Source organism: Nesoenas mayeri, assembly GCF_963082525.1.
Source record: "Nesoenas mayeri genome assembly, chromosome: 8".
Lineage (NCBI taxonomy): Eukaryota > Metazoa > Chordata > Aves > Columbiformes > Columbidae > Nesoenas > Nesoenas mayeri.
Genome location: NC_137554.1, coordinates 3118021 through 3140272, shown reverse-complemented (window position 1 = coordinate 3140272; position 22252 = coordinate 3118021).

The following is a 22252-nucleotide window of genomic DNA, read 5'->3' as shown; positions in this document are numbered from 1 at the left end:
TTTTATTTTTCAGCAACTAAGACTGATCCTTTTTTTTTTTTTTTTTCTTTTTTTCCCATTGGAATCTTACATTATTTTGAGGAAGCTTGACAGATATTTGCATGTACAAAAATTTTTTCTGGAAGCAAAACAACAACTATAGAACGTAGATGAAATATATATTACTGTGTTTTGACATTGAAGTATGAACATTGAAACCAAAATCACATAAATACATTTACAAATACATTTTGGGACTTCAGAGAAACTTCAGTATTTTCTCTTTCATGCCCACTGTATATAAAACTACCCAAGAAAATTGTTTGACAGATAACATTGACAATAAGTGTCTCTTTTGGAAAGAATGTAAATGAGGAATTTAGACTTTCAAATTTCACTTTTACTTTAAAGCATTTAAAGAAATTATTTTACATTATGCTACTATCTAATATCTAAAAATAAGGATGTAAAACGAATAAGTGGTATGAATATAATAAACAGATTCCAAAATACAGGAAGTTTGGCTTTTACTGAACTATTTACTGAATATTCTAAATGTGTTCAGTTAATTTATGTTTTAAGAATTAAGACAGGGAGGAAAGAGGGGATAACAAACACTATTTTATAGTCCTTTTTCCTTTAAGACCATCACAAAATAGTTCAGTATCTAATCAGTCCAGACTGGGAGCAAGGATTCTGTGACAGAGTTACAGCTTCAGTGGATAATCAAAGACCAACTGACATCACCTACCTGAACTTGTGCAAAGCATTTGACACTGTCCCCCACAACTTCCTTGCCTCTAAAATGGAGGCACATGGATTTGATAGACCGACCAACAAATTGGCTGCATGGTCACACTCAAACAGTTGTGGCCAGCAGCTCAGTGTCCAGGTGGAAGTCAATGACAAGTGGTGTTTTTCAGGGGTCTGTACTGGGACCAGGATTATCTAACTTCTTTGTCAGTGGCATGGACAGTTGATTTGAGTTCACTGTCAGTAAGTTTGTAGATGACACCAAACTAGGTGGTGTGGTTAATACTCTAGAGGGAAGGGATGGCATCCAAAGGGACCTTGATAGGTCAGAGAGGTGGGCCCATGCAACCACATGAAGTTCAACAAGGCCAAATACAAGGTCCTGCAGCTGAGGGGGCAATCTTCAACACAGATACAGGCTGGCTGATGAGCAGATTGAGAGCAGCCCTGAGGAGAAGGACTTGGAGGTACTGGTGGAGGAAAAACTGAATACAAGTCAGCAATGTGCGCTCACAGCACAGAAAGTCAAACATATCCTGGGCTGCATCACCAGCAGCATGGCCAGTAGGTCAAGGGAGGGGATTGTCCCCCTCTGCTCCACTCTGTTGAGACCCCACCTGCGCTGTTGCATCCAATTCTGGGTCCTCCAACATAAGAAAGATTAAGCTGCTCAAGTGAGTCCAGAGGAGGACCATGACAATGAACAGGAGGCTAGAGTACCTCTCCTGTGAGGACAGACTAAGAAAGTTGGGGTTGCTTACCCTGGAGAGGAGAAGGCTCCAGCATGACTTTATAGCAGCTTTCCAGTACTTAAAGGGGGCCTACAAGAAAGATGAGGAGGTGATACAGGGAATTAACAAGTAACTAATTAACACTTAAAGAACTAAGGAGCTAACATTTAGAAAGCTAACCCTTAACCCACATCACTATTGCCTAGCCTTGCTTAGCTTTGTGTAACTTACTGTACAAGAAACAGGAGTTTGCTGATGCCTTGCAAAGATAAAAAAAATTGGGTGAACTAGATAACAGAAACTTGGGCACAGGACAGGAGATATGCCAGTTATAACCAACTCAGCAGTCTGAGACCTAACCAACTCATCACACTGGACCAAATGTGACCGTGTACAGAGAAAGAGGACCCGGGTTCACAATCACTGCGCAGCTGCAACCAGGGGGAGCCAGAAGTGGAGACTATGGAAATGGTCTCCCAGAACTCATTGTAATAAGAACTGTCTTATTGGGGACAGGTTATGAATATATATAGGCGTTCCTAAAACTTTCATGAATATGTAACACTTTACTGCATTTAACCAAGCTCACAGCTCATGAAAATTTGCACACATATTAGATGAAATTATTCCCTGTGTGTCCAGCACTGTAAATACATACCTTCTTTACAATCTCAAGGGTTTTAAGGTCATTTCTGTGCCTCAGAGAGACTCTTTATCAGGCAGTGTAGTGACAGGACAAGAAGTAATGGCTTCGAACTCAAGGAGGGTATACTCAGATGAGACATCAGGAATAAGTTCTTCACCATGAGGATGTTGAGACATTGGGACTGGCTGCCCAGAAAAGCGGTCGATGCCCCATTCCTGGAAGTGTTCAAGGCCAGGTTGGATGGGGCTTTGAGCAACCTGCTGTAGTGGAAGATGTCTCTGCCCATGTCAGAGGGGTTGGAACTAGGTTATCTTTAAGGTGCCTTCCACCCCAAACCATTCTATGATTCTCATATTCTCTGTTTCCATAATTCTACAGTTCTACTCTTCTATGATTCTATGACCCAGAGCAGAGGAAATCACAGTTCACTTGCCTTGGGTAAAAAAAAAAAAAATCTCCTGCTGCTGAAGAATATTAATCTATAAAATTTGTCTTGAAATGTACTGCTTCTTAAAGAGTTTAGTTGAGCATATTTAAAAAAAATGATGATTTGTTGAAAGATTTTTGACCAGTTCCAGCTCAAGGGCAGAGAGGCCCTGCGGAGGGATCTGATTTTTATTACAAGTTGTACTTTCACCTTAGTGAATAGTTTAAAAAAGACATGTGGAATGTGTGTGTGTACAACTGAAAGAAGCCCTGTAATCACCACTTCTCTTTAATATCTTCCTGACATCCTTGGGTATAGAACCCTCTTTTTTGCTGGTGCCACCTATTGGTAAACGTAGAAGCCAGTCAATAGAAAATGCACAAGGACATCAAAATTGAGAAGCTGACATATGTACTATGTATTGATTATGCAAATGGGAGAGACATACTGGCAAGTAATTACATGGTGAAAAGCTCACCTTTCAGTCTGATTATAGGAGACATTACTAAATGAATTTAATTTCCCATGTCATTTTTGCAACTGTGCAAATACTAATACCCACATAAAATGAGACCAAAATAATATATATGTAGATAAAATGTATTTGGTGTGCTAGCAAAATGATAAGATATATATGAATACAAGGGATAATTTTAAACCATTAGTGATATAGAGTAAAAAAAAAAAAGAAAGGGAAGGCGCGGGAAGGGAAGGGAAGGGAAGGGAAGGGAAGGGAAGGGAAGGGAAGGGAAGGGAAGGGAAGGCGCGGGAAGGGAAGGGAAGGCGCGGGAAGGGAAGGGAAGGCGCGGGAAGGCGCGGGAAGGGAAGGGAAGGGAAGGGAAGGGAAGGGAAGGGAAGGGAAGGGAAAGAAGAAGAGAGAGAGGAGAGGAGAGGAGAGGAGAGGAGAGGAGAGGAGAGGAGAGGAGAGGAGAGGAGAGGAGAGGAGAGGAGAGGAGAGGAGAGGAGAGGAGAGGAGAGGAGAGGAGAGGAGAGGAGAGGAGAGGAGAGGAGAGGAGAGGAGAAGAGAGTTTCAAAACAATAGCTGTTACATCAGGAACAGTGTGGCCAGCAGGACTAGAGAAGTGATTATGCCACTATACTCAGTACTGGTGAGGTCTCACCTTGAATCCTCTGTTCAGTTTTGGGCCCCTCACCATAAGAAGGACATTGAGGCACTAGAGAGAGTGCAGAGGAAGAGACAGAGCTGGGGAAGAGGCTGGTGCACAAGTGTGATGGGAGCGGCTGAGGGACCTGAGGAGTTCAGCTGGAGAACAGGAGCTGAGGGGAGACCTTCTGATCTCGGAACTGTCTGAAAGGAGCTTGGAGCCAGGGGTGGTTGGTCTCTTCTCCCAAGTAGCAAGTAATAGTACAAGAGGAAATGGCCTCAAGTTATGCCAGGGGAGGTTTAGATTGGATATTAGGAAAAAATACTTTGTGGAAAGGGTTGTCAGGCATTGGAACAGGCTGCCCAGGGCAGTGGTGGAGTCATTATCCCTGGAGAGGTTTAAAAGGCATTTAGATAAGGTTCTTAGGGACATGGGTTAGTGCTAGAATTAGATTGTGGTTGGATTCAATGATCCTGAGGCTCTCTTCCCACTGAAATGATTCTGTGATTTTCCTTTCCATCCAGTTGATAACTTGTTGCAAATGTGGATTTGAAAGCTGCTCTGGGCTCAGCATGTTTTATGTCATGGTTAAGGTTTCTTTAATTTATTTTCCTGTAATAGCAGCCTCTTACAGCTGCATACAGGTAACTTCAACCAGATGCTTATTTTTGAACAGTAATTAACAGAACATTTCTTAAGAAATATTTTTCATGATGATTACAGTAGCTATACTTTCATTCTCTTGAAATGCTAAGTGTTGTAATCATCACCTGCTCACTCTCATGGCTCCACAAACTATTAACACTGATAGCACCATTTAACTAAAGCTTGATTCCTAATGAGTTGCTAGTAACAGATACATTATAAAATGATCAACCAAAGCATCTGCTGAACTGTCTGAAATGTAATACATTATTCGTGAACAAGTCATGCAGACAACTTTTTTTTTCTCTTTTCAAATGCCTTCAACTCCTTAAAATAGTTCTAAAAAACTTACACAGAAATAATAATTATAAGAAGTATATATAGTTGAGAATTTAACAATTTTCCTGATCTTGTCAGAGATTCAGTTATGATGGAGTTGTGATTAATGAATGAGGATTCTGATCTCAGTTCTGTTGATGCAAGCTTATAATAAATGCAGTGAAGCTATACAGGGATAGTTCTCCAGAACTGTATTGAGACAGTTGAGAGCAGAATCAAGCTGATGAGACTTATACCCACTTCTGAATATGACAACCATGTCCCTGCTTGTAAGTAGCAGACACTGTGTGTCTGACCAGCCATCTGCTTGGGTGTGAGAGCATTATAAACAGCATTGTAACAGTGTCCAGAAGGACCTCTTTCAAGACCATTTGAAATCTTGCTTGCTGAGGTAACAAGTCTATACTCGTTATTAAATACACCCTCACAGATTCACTACTGTGGGATCCTGGTACATGTTTGTAGTTAGTTCATACAGGTCCCCATGGGCACTTCAGCTTAGATGAAGACATCCTTACAGTTTAGAAATCTGTCCAAGTTTGTTAGTTTAAAGACTGATTATTAGCCATTTATTCTGAACTGTGAGTAGCTATTGCCAAAAATAATGATGTTGGATTACTCATACAACTACCTGCATGACAGTCTAAGTGGTCCAGTATACAGTTCTTCATCAGAGCAAATATTAAAATGTGATTAATTGTGTTAATAAGCTAACAAATTTTACAGACTCCTAGCTAAGCAGACTTGTTAATTTGACGTACCTATAATGAGCTGACCATCTTTCATTTTCTCTGAAGTTGTTTATAACAGTAATATGTCCTTTTAGTAATTTAATCTTGTCAACATGATTGATGCTTAGTATAGTAGCTAAAAGATTATTAAGAAAAATAACTATCAAGAACATAATGGAATGAATAAACCCTTCTGCTGAAGGACTCTTTTGAGGAAGAGTCTCATTTCAATACCATTTTAAGATTTGGTTAACAGTTGCTACCTGAACACATGATTCCCAGAAGACTCCATCAAAAGGAAGTTAAGACATTGAAAGAAATTTGAGCAATACAAAAAATAACACTGCAAAGAGTACAAAAACTGTAAGGAGAGTGAAATCATTCAGTGGAAGTGCAAATTTAGAGCACTGAGCAGGTACAGCTTTCAGTAGTTGTTCAGCTACAACTACTGTCAATATTAGAAGTCAGTATAGAGCTATTAATATATCAAGGTCTGTTCCATTCAGCAGTCACAGCAGTACCACTGCTTGGAGGCAACAACTGCCCCAGCTCTTCTGAATGCCCCTTTGCTCACATCTTAACTCCACAGTGCCAGAAGACACTTCATAAGTGTAGCATTAAAAAACAATGAATTATTATTTGCATGTTCTTGACTGGAAAAATATCTGATAAGCAGACTCAAATGAGGGACATGAGCAACACTGGAAAAGTTATCTGAAAACAAATTAGGCCTTTTCATACTTTGCAAAATGCTCTGGTTTTGCAAATGAGTTTTGGTTTGATTACATGCTTGACCAAACAATTTTACAGTGTCCATCAGTTTATATTACCAGACTGTTAATGGTAGGGGTTTTTTAATGTCCATTTTTAATTTGACGATGTACAACAGAATTAATTTAGGTACTTTCCTATTAGTTTTCCTAAGTTTTGACTTCACCTAGGTGATTAATATTCAACGTATCATTATTAGTAATACTGTCATTATTCATGTTATGTAAGGCTTAGATTTCTGAGTGCTCAATATAATGTGAATTCCACAAAGGATCATGGTTATTTTAATTGTGATTTATTAGAAATGACAATTCAATGCTCACTACATTTTAATAATTTTTTCAAATTATAATCAATAACTGGGCTAACATATAAAAGGATATTACTTCAGGGTATGATCCAAGGAATGCTATGAATCAGATTTTTATCTGATGTAGTTTTGGTTCCAGTCACAGAGTAATGTTGGATTATTTGAACTGAGAAAATGGTGCAGAATTGGAAACTGCTCTGGGTTTATGGATCTGGAAACAAAATGGGACCTAATTTATCTCAGAAGTTTCTGAAGTGTTTCATTTTCTCTGGTTCATTAGCTGCTATTATGATCTTAACAATAGATTTTTCAGTGTGCATACCTTATTTGAGACTTCCTGCTGTTGTCTTATGAACAATATTAAACCTCCCCTGAGACTGTTTAAATCACACTGTGCTACCTTCTGAGTACAAGTAATATTTATGATAAAGAAGTTAGTACTCCTGTTACTGACTAATTTGCAGGAGTGCACAACCATCAGAGTATTTTTCTGATATTTCAAGGTAAACAAAATATTGACAGATGCCTTGAATATTTTTTGTGTGATGTCCATACTGCCTGATAGCCTGAAGTATCCTACCCTAGAGCTTTCTGTGGCAGCTCTGTAATGTACCCAATCCTAACTTCTTTTTCATGCAAGCAGCCTGTGACCATGCCAGTGCAATGAACAGGAAGGTGAACCACAGAAACTGGGACAATGGGAGAGGCATTTTGGACAGGAGAGTTTCCTAAACATACACTGCAAGAACTAATGTTTCTCTTTTTGAGACTCTTGTTCCAGGAGTCTGAGATGAAGCTGGAACCTACAAAAGTCTGTTGTATATATATATATGTGTGTGAGTTTCATAATATTTCTGAGTTCCTCCATATGTGTCTCTTTGCCATTCAAACTATTGTTTCATGCCTACCGATCCAGAGCTAGAATAGGGTTTGGAACACTGAGAGCTATTTTTGCCACATGAAAAGCACCAACTACAGAAGGTAATTACGTTTCTTCTTGGTAGGGTCTAGAAGCACAAAATACTACATTGTTGCCCCAACCCTCATGTCCAAGTGATCTATATCCAACGCAAAGTTATGCGAATTTGTATGGGAAATTGCAGACTAGATTATTTCCATTTAGACTGTGTTTCAGAAAGGTTTCTCTGAGATATGTGAACATGATGGCACTGAACCCGGGAGGGAAGGGTCCAGGGTCAGTCCTGTGACTTTCACATCTCTGAAGCAGATTGGAATTGAAGTTTACCAGAAAGGAAGGTAGGAAGACACATTAAGTAGGATAGTGAGGAGAGTGTCTGGTGCATTCTTCTCCATGAGAGATACTATTAGCACCTCTCCATGTCCCCTTGTAGCTTGATTTGGGTGTAAATGGATTAAGAACTTCTTGGTCCTTCAAGTACCATACCCCTCATTAAGATAACAACCTAGATCACAGCTTTGGTATGAAATAATAGAGATAAATATGAGTAATTAGAAAAGCAGGATACTTTACAAAACAGTATGTTTGTATAGATGTAGCTTTTAATATTATTTTAAAGAGTATGTGTGGGAAAAAAAGAGCATAAGTCACATTAAGACATGACAATTAGCACCAACTTTAAAATACAAGTTAAAATATACTTCAAAATTTTTCATCTAACGTTTTTCTTTCATATACTTCAAATAACATTTTAAAATTTTGTTGTACTTGAAGCAATGCAGACAAGATATTTTGAATGCTGACTTAGAATCCTCCAACATACTAAGATACATTAGTAGACAGCTTCTTTGTTCATTATCAGTAGTTATTTTTCATTTAAGGTTCTTAATGAAATTTTGTTTTCCTTACTAATTTGATAATGATATTTGAAAATTTTGCACCTATGCTGCTGATTTTTATAAAGCCAGATTATCCTAATTAGAGTTTGGAAATTCCTTTTGACAGTCTCAGTCTTTCTCTCATTCCTTGCCAGTGTATTTGTGAAATGAGCTCTTGTTAGGGAAATCCTAGTAGTCTGAAACACTCTACTGGCAATTCGTTACTGTTCTACAGTCGAACAGGGTCAGATCAGAACAGCTTATAGGTACAAAAGTAAGAATTACATGAAAGGATTTGTGAAGTGTTTAAAGTCATATGAGAAGTATCTAAAAAGTTATATCTAGAAGAAAAATTAGCAAGCAGATCTATTCTAAAATGCAAATAATGCACAGGTAGTTAGGAGCAAGGAAGAAAATGTGTGAGAAACAGTCCTGTGAGCACCAACATGAGAGAGAAGAAGAAGGGGCAGGAAAAGCACTGCAAAAAATGAGAAAAAAATGTAGATGTAAATAGATGAAGAAGAAGAAAAAAAAAAAAAGAGACATAAACAATTAAAGAAGCACTTAGGGAAACATATTTGCTTCCCTTCCTCCTGAATTCAGTCAAACAGCTTTCCTGCCCCTTTCTCGCCTCAACTTTCTGTCGTTTTGCTGCATGCCCTGGTTACTTTGGTGAGGCAAAAAGTGGTGCAGGTGGTTGGAATCAGTGTGTAATGATATTTTTTTCTGCCCTACCTTGTTTCTTACTCATTTTCCTACACTGATCCATAGTTCTTTCTTTTTTCCGTTGCTTCAGCATAGGTCTCATGGCTGCAGTCCTTGAGGCATGATAGGTCACTCACAGCTGCAGTCCCTCAGAGTTGTGCCTGCCTTGATATGCAATAACTCTGTCCAAGAGCACATCTCCAGCTGTGTCCCCAAAAATTCCAGTTCCATGTGTCTCCCCATGCTTCCTTACTTCTCTCTTCTGTGTCTCCTCCCTCCAGTGGCTGTCACTCCTAAAACATCTGAACAGAGACACCAGGTATTCCTGTGACTGGTTGTGATTTTGGCACACAGTAGGGTGTTTACATCTGCTTCAGAGTCAGCAGCAACAAGCTGTGAACAGCGTGGAGGAGTTTATGGTGTCCCACCACTCAGGGCAGTCTGTAACTTAATGGAGTCAAAAGCATTGCCACTAACATCATTCAAGAAGGAGCATGATGGTGGGTATACAGAATAGAAAAACTGAAGGTAAAAGAGAACAAGGAGGCGTGAAAGGTAAGAATTCTTGCAAGGGAAGTCACTTTTCTGCATGTTCATTCCTCTTCACTCATTGCACCCCTTGGACTCAGGGGACCTGTATTCTGCTCTTTCTCCAGAGACACCTTCAGTGTGGACTCCCACAAGCTTCCCAGACATTATTCCTCCTTGCCATGGTTGTCCCATCTTTTTCTTTGATGGGTTTTGAATTCCCTCTTGTGGAGGCTATCTCTTGCTATTTATTTGTTCCAGGCTCAGCATGTTGTGTTTAGACACTTGGCTAACAACTTACTATGAATGGGATTACCCATGTCTCCAACTCTTGACACATAGCTACATCCCTTACCCAGGGACACCATAAAGATTACCTCACATTCTGCTTGGCAATTTCAGCTGCTGATGGTTAATACTCTCTGTTCACAGAATTTGCCAACAAGGCTTTCCAAAGTTGGATATAATAAAAACATTCATATATCTTAATCTGTATGTGTTGTATTATGTTTTCACTCGACTGTCCACGTCTATTATACTGGATAACTGAAATATGAATTTGTAAATGAAATAGCTATAAATTAAAATTTTTTAAAGGTTTAGAAAAAATAATTTCTAAAATGTTGATCTAAGTATTTTCTTGTAGTTGTATTTGTTATTGTAAAACAATGTTGAAGGCAAGCTTGATCATGTTGAGAACAAAATATGCTGGAGGAACATAAGCAGAGGTCAAAGAGGACTGATGACTCTTGAAAGGTAAAGAAAAAGAAAAGATATGGAACCTGAGGCAAACACTAACCTTAAAAAGGCAGAAATGGAAAAACCTTGCATGAAAATGTTCATGCCCTCACAGTTGTCTGTTGACCACCACCCAAAGAAGCGTTGTGTCTAATTAAACTGGTGAAAAGTGTATTTCTGAAGTAGAATTCAGAGTAGTGATGAATTTTTGTATGTAGATGTGGAGATTTTAGCCATATGAGTTATCAGGATGTATTCCTACCGAGGATATACATGTGGATGTTCACCGAGGTGAACATGTGGAATATCTGAATTCCTGTTACCTCACCAGCTGCTTTTTCAAGATGAAAGTTTTAATCTGTTCTTCCTGTTAATACTTTACAATGCTATCATTTATTGCACAGGGTGTTTCAAAAGGATGGACCCACTTTGAAAGTGTTTCTTCTTTGAAATTGGGTCCATCCTTTTGAAACACCCTGTATTTTCATCCCGAATTCTGCCATCTTGAAGCATTTTATAAATGGCGTTGCCTAGGAAAACTGCAACTGAGCACTAGAGAAAATAGTTTCTTTGAAAATTAGGTTTTGCAATAACATAGAAATAGTGCAATTAAATGATCGTAACTTCTTTTGTTTGTTTTCCATTTTTATGTGAGTGAAAGGGAAGCCTCCTGCAAAATACTGAAGTGGTTGTAGCTTTTACTTATTTTTTTTCCTAAGCATCTTGGAATTGTTCATTTCATCCCAATTGCTATCATTTTTAGCTTTCACATCTATGCAGAAAGTAATCCCTGGAAAAGCCTCATGAGATAAAATAGACATTAGTGTCAGGGTAGATTCTTAAGGCATGTTACAGAATTTGATGCAGACGTATGCCCCTGCTGCAGAATATTTTGAAATAAATGATGTAGTAAATGGTTTTACTGAAGTTGATGACTCTTGACAAGTCCTTGAACTAAAGAAATGCTAAAAAAACCAGCATCTGCATTAAAAAATATTGATAAATGTTGATGACAACTTATTCCCTATTAAATTTTACCATGTGGATTATCTCTATTTAAATATTTTTTTTTTCCTATTTATATTTGCCCCAATGCAATTTTACTTTCATTCTAAAGTGAATTCCAGGAAATCTTCTGAATAGCTTAAAAAATAATTTTAGTGAGATATCTATCTCTATATATATAGTCAAAACAGATTTGGTGAATCCAGTATTACCCATAACCTATATGCACCATTGATTAAGCATACCACAATCTAATGAAATTTGGGAGCAAACACCAAACACCCATTGCAGGTCTTTCCATCAGTAAAAAAAAAGAGTCAATATATATCAGGAAAATAGCATTGCCTCTTCTTAGGAAAGGTTTGGAGATATTATGAGTTGTAATGGTCACCTCAAGTATATGGAATGGCATACTTTGTCCTCTATATAAAAGACTGTAAACCAAAACAAATATGAATTTTTGAATTCAATTTCTTCTGAAATACAGAGAACAGACAATACGGAGATCCAGAAGTCTGACTTCAAACTTTGGATTCCTTTTAGCAGTACCTAGAGAGTATAAATTTCTGTGTTTAAGTTATCATAGTCCAAGAGATTTTAGGCAAGCACTGAAACTCTCAGGTCCACTGCAGCACTAGCAGATCTGATCACACACATAAGTACTTAAATTTTGTTTTAATTCAGTTTCAGAGCTGAAGTCATATAGTGGATTTGATGCTTAGAAGTGAAAAGGTAAACTTCCAATGTAAAACCACTATAAATAAGTGCAGGTCCTTTTTCCATGAACTTGAGAAAGTACGGTGCTGGCTACATAACTTTGCCAAAGACTAATTAGTTGAAATTAAGAGTTTCTGTTCAGTGTTAAAAGTTCTGTTCAAATCATATGCGTAATATATTTATTACAATGCAAAAAACCTAAGATAAAATAGGTAAAATGAAACATAACTAAAAAAACTTTGACCCCATGAAAAATTTCATTTCGTATTTGTTATTTTGTGAGGGATTGTGTTTAAACTTTTAGAGTAAAAATAACAGAAAACATCAATATTATTTTAAATTGAAAATTAAAAATCAGTGTTTTTACTTAATTTTTGTGATATCAAAGATTTTTTTGCAGGATTTTGAACATAAATTTTAGTAAATCAAAATGACTTCATGGAATATCTTGATATTTTCAAATCTTCTGCCCCTGACTGATGACAATAAGATAATACAATCATAAATCATTTATTTCTGTTGTGTTGGGAAGTCATTTATGGGATGACAAGAGTGCTAAGTTTATGAAGTCTTACTTTCTATGAAAGCAGCTAGGAGCACATAATTCTATACGTCTTGAATAAAGTGGTTCTAATCAATTATTTCAAAATGTCTAGATAATATCAAACTTTGTTCTAGCTTACACAATTACATAATAGACGGTCATGCTTTCAATGTGTCCTGCAGAGGTGAAATTATGTTAATATTTTGGGGCATGTTTTTCTAGCTAAATATTTATAATCGTGAAAAATTTAGCACATGGAATATCAGTATAGATGAAATAAGACTTTCACTTTTTAATACTAAACTATATCACAGAGAATTACATTATGTAATTCCCTTTAAATATATTTTGAAGTGACAAGCTGGTGACAGGTTTCATCATTCCGAGTGGAATGTATGCTTTATTCATTACTTGATCATTTAAATTGAAAGATAAAAATTATAATGGTAAGACAAAAAAACACTGACTCTTGGAGTATTAATTAAAATGTACCACCTCAATAGATCTTAGTTCATTTTCACATGGAACCTCATTAAGGCAAAATGTTCTGTACAAATCAGTCTTTCCAAATAGAACTACTGGCAATTCCTAATGAGGTTTCCATGTGAAGTATCATCTGCCAAATTACAAAACTGAACAGATCAAATATATAGATGTGTAATGTCTATTTGCTTAATTGGGACATTTGTTCATTTTTTTTAACACAGTCTAGTATGTATACATGTGACTTCAGGGTTTGCTGACTTGCTTGCATTGGTGTCAATATTTGGATGTTTAAAGTTTATTTAAGCTGGTATATAGAACTGTTACTAAAATAGACTTTTGTCTCCATTCTGTTCACATTTCAGGCAACTTAAGTGTTTCTAACAGGCAAGCAAACAAAGTAAGATAAAAAAGAAAAAATAAAACACAGTTAAGAATAATTAAAGATTAAAATTAATGGAAGATGTAAAGTCAAGTAAAAAGAAAAAAAAAAAAAGTTAACACATTTAGGTCCAGATCCTGTTGGGGTCTGCTAGATATAATGAGAAAAAAATAGGTCTTTAAATTTTTTTTTTCTGGTTCTAAAGGGTGGAACTAGGGGTAGAAGGTCTTAATTAAAATGTGGGTTTTTTTCAATTTATTGTGCCCATGAGGATTATGGATTTTTTTAAAATGAAATATTATTCATATTCAAGTTTTGAATCACACCTGGGATTATGATAGATCAGGCTTAAAACCCATGTATGCCTTTCCCATCACCATACATTAATAGATTATACAGACCAAGTGTGGAGAAACCCTTGTAGACAGAAATCTCTCAAATTAGGATTCTAGAGAACCTAGAGAAGCGACCAGAAAATCCAGATATGGAACCAAATCACTTTTCAAGTAGTTATAATGCATTATTATTCAATTCCATGCCATAACAGAGTACATTCCTATATTTCCCAACCCAAAATATCTAGGAATGAAGATTAAATACTACTTTTTTTTTTGACATAAGTCCAGCTGGTTCTCTGTTTTGCACCTTTTTTTTTTTTTTATTTTAGTATACCAGGATTGTAAATTATTTAATAAAGTTTCACAAAAGTTGCAATTTAGTATAAATATTGTACTATAAGACTTTATAAGTTGGATATTGGATGCAAAATATCATTTCGTTAATTTTAATGGAGAGTTTATTACCTTTCAAACATATTCTTTATTCCTAGGAATTGTTCCTCATGAAGGAAGAATAAGGGTACAATGCAGCTTCACAGTACTTTTCTGCATGAGATTATTTTAAAAATCATTCTAGGAAATACAGATAATTATTAGTATATACTGTCAAATTTGGTCCTGAGGGCCTTTTTTTTTTTTTTAAGTTCTTCAGATAAATTAAGTTTGTCTTTGAAAAAGGAGCATGAATATTTTCATAGTGTTTGTTTGATCTTCAGCAATATGCAAGTACTTAATTGATTTGATAGCTGAAGCAGAACAGTCAAGCACACATGTTTTGGTTCAAACTGAAACACTGCTTTTCATTTACATCTTCTGATACAGCTCTGTAATTTGTTATTCTTATTTTTTGTAGAATACATTTTTTTCTGTTACTTTTCTATTGCAGTAATACTTCTGCCTGACATCTTGCTGTTGCCATCCATTTGCTTGAATGATGCAGAAGGAGTAAGTTGCAAAAAAATCGTTTTTCACTTATGATTATGAAATGTTGCAATATTAATACTGTTATATTGTTGGAAATTTACATTACTTGGTGTTTGGGACTTCACAGGGTTTTAATCGGATAAGGAAATTATGATTTAGTTTGTGGTTATCTATAACAGCTAGGTATGCTTAATGGCATCCTCTCTTGCACCAGTCTATTGGGATCACCTGGCAAGGTTTTGGTAGGGGGTGGGGCTGCAGTGGTGGATTCTATGAAAAGATGTTGGAAACTGTGCCCACGTCTGATGGAGGTTGTTCTAGCTGGCTCCAAGATGAACCCACTGCTTGTGATAGGTGAGCCAATCACAATGGTAGCAACGATGGTAGCACCTCTTTGATAAGTTATTTAAAAAAGTGTAAAAACTGCTCTGCAACAGCAACTGAGAGGAGTGAGAATATGTGAAAGAACTCTGAAGACACGAAGGCCAGTGAAGAAGGAAGGACAATTTTTTTTCAGCATTTTTAAATCTTTGTTGAAGTTACTTATTTTCTTGCCTTTTTAAAGTTATTTTGCAAAAAAAAAATCTTTTTTTTTATTTCTAGAATTAAATAATCTGGTTTCTCTCTTAATATTTATTATATGTACATTGGTTTATAAGCCCCTGTGCACTATTTTCACAAGGTACATAAGCACATACATAAGTGCTCACGTACTTAGGTATGCAGTATAAAATCGTCTATCTTTAAATCATCATTAGGTGAAGTTTTACAAATTGCTCTTTCTATTCAGGGAAACTAATATGACAAAATTAATCTTCATTAAGCTAATTTCTGAAACTAAGTACAATAACTGGGTATAATATTTACACCTTGGCAAGTCTGAAGTACAGCATAGGAAGAAAGACAACTGCAGTACACTGAAGAATCTACCGTTTATGAATGTAATATTTGCCTCGTATTTATTTATTTTGTCCTAGAAATAATGCATGTTGCCATCTTCCTGTCTTCTCCATTTTGTGCACTAGCCTCTCTACCTTCCTTCACATTTCATAAACATCTTTCATTTTTCTCCATTCAATCAATATTCTTACTTTCTTTTATACGACACCATACCATACCATACCATACCAGGGTGCAATTTCAGTCTGCCAAAGAGCTGTTACACAGTAGTCACCACTCCCCTTGTTTCAATATTAAGGTTGGCAATCTAACAATTTGTAATTCTTGTTTTAATGACTAGCTTGCTTTTCCAAATTTTGCATTCTGTTTTTTAGGGCTTAACGAAGGCATTTATCTTTGTGGTGTAAACTACATGCAAAAAGCAGTAGAGTTTGGTAATTCTGGGTAATTCGCCAGCTAATTTGCATTTTCTTAGTGGTATCAATGTAAAAACACTACATTACTTAATATACTTAAATATTTACACTACTAATGTATTTATTACTTCCATCACACTTCTTATGTTTTGGGGGTTTTTTTGTTTGTTTGTGTTTTGGTTTTTTTGCATGTTTTTTTCTAGTTTGTTTTATTTGTTTGTTTTTGATATCTTCTCAGCCTAAAGGATCTTTTTATTATAGGTATTTTAATTTTTAGGGAGTCTCAAGGTATTCACACTTGAAAAAATGATCCTTTTTTTTAGTAATCTATTATGTCTTCACCTTAAAAAAATTTACCACCCTTCAGTTTCTGTTTTAAAACATTTTAACTTGAAGAGTGATTCTCCTGCTGTCAGATTTCTCCTGAGTGACTGGACTTTCAGGGTAAATGTTGTCAGGTTTCTACTATTGCCTTAAATACAGCATCCCTCACGCCTTTCCTGCTGCAGAAGTTATGCTTACATTGAACATTGTCCTCCATGCCATTTTTAAGACATTCTTTTTTTTTTTTCCTGCCTAAATATTAGCTCTTTCTAATCAAATGTATTTTAAAGTCATGAGCATATCCATTCTTCCTGTCTAGATTCCTTCTCTAAATTTTAGATAGAGAGCAAATTTCTCTTCTTCCATATGTCAAATTTTAAGTTTGCTGTGCAAAATACTTCCACAGATTTTACAATGATAAGACACAGTCCTGCAAAACCCAACTCACGTTTACTTTTAAGCATGCCATTAAGCTAGTTTACATGCTACTAAGCTAGCTATTGCTATTTAAGCCAATCTTATACATGTGCTGAGACAGGAATTTACATGGTGGCCTTTCAATTTCTTACAGTTTGAAGTAGGAATATAAGATCAGTTTTAAATTCATCAGAAAACCAATGCAAAGCAATACCAGGAACCACACCTAGAAGTGTGAATGACCCAACTTACTTTCAGTTAAAAAATTATTAGCAGGAATTCTCCTGAATGAAATACACAGTATACTGCTTCCAATTTACTAATATGTGTCCCAGTAGATTGTTTAACTATAACTCAAATATAGAATAGACAGTTTTTAAATTTCTGATGTTTAAATAATATTTCTTTGCAGTTCTGTCCACTCGTTTATCTGAAAGCAATGGAATGATTAAAAAGAAAAAATTATTTTTTTCTACACAGAAAAGGGGAAAAAGTATTTGTGTGTGATCAGCTTACCTGTTACAATGCAAGATACAAAATAAGAGATTTCTGCTTCCAGTCTGATGGCATTAATCTTCTGAATAACTTCATTCAAATATAATAAAATATGTTTCTGAAAAATTGCAAGCCTAGCAGATTACATGAAATTTCCTAACTGATTCATTTGAATTATAGTCAAAATTCAGTAAACAAAAAAAAAACCAAACTCTCTACAAAATACAATCATAGAGGCAATGAAAAAAAATAAAACTGATTGCAGTGAATACATGAACAAATTAATAATATTTAAGTACTTAAAAATCCACGCACTGTATAACAACAAAGACACAAACTAAATAACTTCAAGAAACTATTCAAGTTATGTTAGATCTCTATGAGTCTCCCATATTTCTTTATTCTTTAAAATCAATTAATGTAAGTTAAATATCTATTTCTTACACTAATGTTAGTTGTTTGCTTTGGCATGTTTATTTTTATTCTCTGGGCAAGGACTTTGTTCTTCCTTAGCTTTGATTCCCAGAAACCAACTGTGAGCTGAAGTCAATTTGTAAGGCAGTGAGAAATTCGCATTGTTGATACTCTATTTGAGCCTATTTTGTAGATAAATATGTATTTTCAGTGCTGATAGATTGTCCTATTTCATATGGACTGTCACTTTCTTTAACGTTACAATCTTCACCTTAATTTGGATAGTTTCAAAAAAGTGGTGTGAACTGTGGGATTGTCATATGCAAGGACAGGAGTTGGACTTGATGATCCTTGTGGGTCCCTTCCAACTCAAGACATTCTATAATTCTATTATTCTAAGCTAGGAGAGTTACACAAATATCAAGGTTAAAAAAGTACCAGTGACTCACATTGCCAACACTGCTAATGGGGAAAAAAAAAAAAAGCTTACATTAATAACTTCATGAGCAGGAAACTGCAAAATCAATTTAGAATCAAAAACCTCATTAAAATTAAGACATTTAAAAATACATCTACAGGAGACATTGTGACAGATTGTGGGAGAAGGCAGATGTTCAGTGTTTCTGTGAACTCTGACTGCAGTTGGCATAACCAACCACAGTACCCAGGAGAACAACAAATGGTGCAGCATTTTGGTTGTGTTTCAGCAGCTATGCAATAAAACTTTCTTCTACATTCATAGAAAAGTACCCATTCAAATGACCAATCCACCTTGTTATTGAGGAAAATCAGTGCATGTTGTGAAGATCATGTCCGTCATTTTATTTACATTTCTTTGCATTTTAAAGTGGGTTTTGCCCTAGCTGTTTGTTTGTTATACAATTAAAATACTGTAATTTGTCCATTCTTTAGCCAATGCAGGTGAAAAGACTAAACAAAGTACTATGTCGTGTTGGTAGGAAATGAGATTATTGGTGGCAAGTTACTTTTTAAAGGATAAAAAGTTCCACTAATAACTTTCTCCTGGGGCTTTTTGACCTTTTTTGCTGAGATCTTCTCTGAGAAGATACAGATACCAGTTATCACCTTATCACTCAAGGATGTAGTTTAATGAACAGAAGTTCTTCATGTGAAGAGGACCTTAGTTCATGAACTGAGCTATGAAACTTGTAAGACACTTTCCAGAAAAAGGGCAGGTTTTGCCATTTATCAGACCTAGACCTGATATTTCAAGATCAATATATTTCTGCTTCCCAAATCACATAATCCTATGTATCGAGAATACCCACTGTCTCAGTTCTTAACTTTTCATAGTGTAAGGCAAATCATGGAGGAAGATGTGAGAATTAGCAATTCTCAATTAGCCATTCAGTGGTGTAACCAACTGGCAGCAATTCTTTCCAGATTAACTTTAAACAAGTCTGAATAGAAACTGGTCAAAATGTATCATTAATTTTTTTTTCATTAAAAAGTAAATAGGAAAATAATCTATCCAGGACTTAACCTTCTGTTGTTTCAGAAAGCAAAAGTACCTTGCTTTATATTTTATTATACTGTTTGGGAAATGACCATCTTTTCCATATGTCTATAGAACTGTAATGCACAGTGATTATATTTACTATTATTTTTTCTGACCTCATCTGTACCTGTTTTTTTTATTCTCACATATCAAAAGGCACATAGACTTAGGGGATGCTACCAGAGCTTGCAAGTTATCCTTCTATATTTCTCTTGGGCTGCTTAAAAAACTTCTGGTGATAAAAGCAATAAAAAACCTATATGTGAGGTAAAATTTAGAAATAAACTGAAACTGAGGACAAAACACTATGATTTTTCCCATTCACCTTTGCTGTCTCTTCAAACACATAACACAGGACAAGAAATCAGACTTAAAAGTGGTATAGGGTAAGAAAGGAAGTTTATCTCTGACCTGGAAGATATAAGAGACAGTCTTCATAGAAAAGCTCTACTGTAGTCTCCTGAAAAAACTAACAAGTCAACCATTTCAACAGCATTCATAGCAGCACACAACCAGATTTTCCAAACCACTTCACCTATATGGATTTTTCAAAGCATTTCACCTTTAGAGGTGTCAGATTTAGGCTGCTGAGTTTTTTTCCTCTCTCAGTGTAAGACTCAGGTGTAACTATTATACCAAATCAGATAACAAATGTGATCCACTTTACATATGTGTTTGTCAAGATAATTTTGAAATACTAAAGTGATTTTTCTACTGTTATCAAGAATTACTTACAGCTGTACACAGTATTTGAGAGAGAACTAATGAATTGCACAAAAGAGAATATATCTAAATTTACAAAAGCACACAAAATGACCTGCGAAATTCTGCCTTGTGACTGCATGCAAAGAGAAAGACTGAAAGTAGAATTTTAAGTTAATCCAGTATTATGATTCTATTAGTCTTTTCTCATCTGTGGAACAAGACAGCTATTTCTCTGGACTCATTGCACATAATACAAAAGACATGTCAGATTACGTCTGTCCAGCACACAAAAAACCACCACAACATTTATTTATTTGTCTTCTTAGAAATATAATAATGAGGAAATGAAATAATAGAATAAGACCAAGAAGGAAATTTGAAACTTCATCAAGGTACACTCGATTCCATCATCCAGATCGCTTATGAAGATGTTGAACAGTGTTGGGTCCAATATCGATCCAAGGGGACTGCACTTGTGACAAGTTGCCAGTTTGAAAAAGAGGTATTTACCAGGACCCTCTGGGTATCACCAGTCAGCCAGTGCCCCAGCCACCACAGAGACCACTTGTCTAGGCTGCAGAGCATCGGTTTCCCTAGGAGAAGGCCATGGGAAACTGTCTCAAAAGCCTTAGAGAAATCCAGGTAGGCAACATCCATTGCTTGCCCCACATCAACCGAACATGTTACTTGTTGTATAAGGCAATTAGGTTTGTGAATCCATGCTGGTTTTTCCCAGCCATAGGCTTCAACTGATTTGTGATAGCCCTCAGGTGGATTTGTTCCATAACCTTCCCAGGGACTGAAGTGAGACTGACAGGCCTACAATTTCCTGAATACTCCTCTAAGCCCTTCTGGTAGATGGTGGTGACATTATCTTTCTTCCAGTCTTCTGGGACATCCCCCAGTCTCCACATCTCCAAGATTATGGGGAGTTGCCTTGCAATGACGTCAGCCAGCTCTCCTCACACTCTTGGGTGGATATTGTCAGAGACCATCAATTTGTAGGGGTGAAGAAGCTCCTTTAATAGTTCACATACCAACTCTTCCTTTGCTGATGGGGGGGTCTATGTTTGCATCAACATGTATTTATTTTTTTTTCTCAAGGCCTGGGGCCCAACTGTGCTGGTAAAGATGGAGGTAAATAAAGTGCTGAGAACCTCTGCGTTTTCAGCATTGTGGGTCACTACTTCACTTCTGCTTTTAACAGCAGGCCACTATTTTATTTCTGTTTCTGCTTGTTGATTATGTACCTGAAGGACTCTTTCTTGTAGTTTTTGATATCTCTGGCCAATTTTAATTTGAGTTGAGCTTTTGCTTTTCTAACTGCATCTCTGCATGCCCTGACAATGACCTTGTAGTTATCAATGGGTATTAATCTGCTTTTCAACCTCTAGTATGCTTCTCTTTTGCTTTGGAGCAGACACAGATGCTCACAGCTAAGTCAAAGTGGCCTCTTGCTCCCCCTATTTCTCTTACCTTTAAAGGGATGAACTGGTTTTGTGCTTCCAGGAAAGTGCTTGTGAAAAACAACCAGCACTCACTAGATTCTTTATCCTCCACGAAAGTTTCCCACAGAATCCATCCCACTTGAGCTCTGAGTGAGACGAAGTTTGCTCTTCTAAAATCCAAAAACATTATTTTAGTATTATATTAATCTTCTGTTGCTCAGCAGGATCTCAAATTCCACAATGTTTTCATCACTGCAGCCAAGGCTGTTGCTGAGCTATTACAAAGCAGATTTTGCCAGTTTCTACAAGCAAGCCCAGCAGTGCCTTCTTCCTGGTTGTCACATCTAACACTTGTGTGAGGAAGCCATCCTCTACGCATTCTAGGAACTTGATGGCTGTGTTGTTCTTCCTGCAAATGTCACGGTAGTTGAAGTCACCCATCAGAACAAGGTTGTGGTGCCCCTATGCTTGCTTAAATGAGTCAAATATTGCTTCATCTGCCTTATTGTGTTGGTTTGGAGGTGAGTAGCAGATGTCTACTGTAAGATCCCGCTTGAAGAAAACCGCTTGGATCTTGACCTAGAAATATTCAACAGGACTTCCACAATCGCCATATGGCTATGGTTCACCCTTGAGGTCAGTATTTAACCTGGAGTGTATGGAGCTGCCCCTCAAGGACTTAATGTCTTAACTATTAATAGCTTTTTAAAAGTAGATGGTCAGCATAAACTGCCAGCAGCCTTGATAGTCATGCAGCCTCCATTTCTGACTTTCTCCTTATCAAGTCTCATTTAATGTTTGTTACCTGGCTTACTATTGTTTTCTGGTCTCCTAGAGCAATTGTTTCACTAGAGTGTCAAGTTACTGTGGGGGACTACGGTGGGTCCGTGGATTCCCTGACGGAGGGCATGGGAACAGAAATTAGTCTTGAAGATATGAAGGCCTATCCGTGAGAAAGATGGGAGTAAAGGAGTATCCAGAGATGTTAAGGATGTACCCGTGAGAGAGAAGGGAG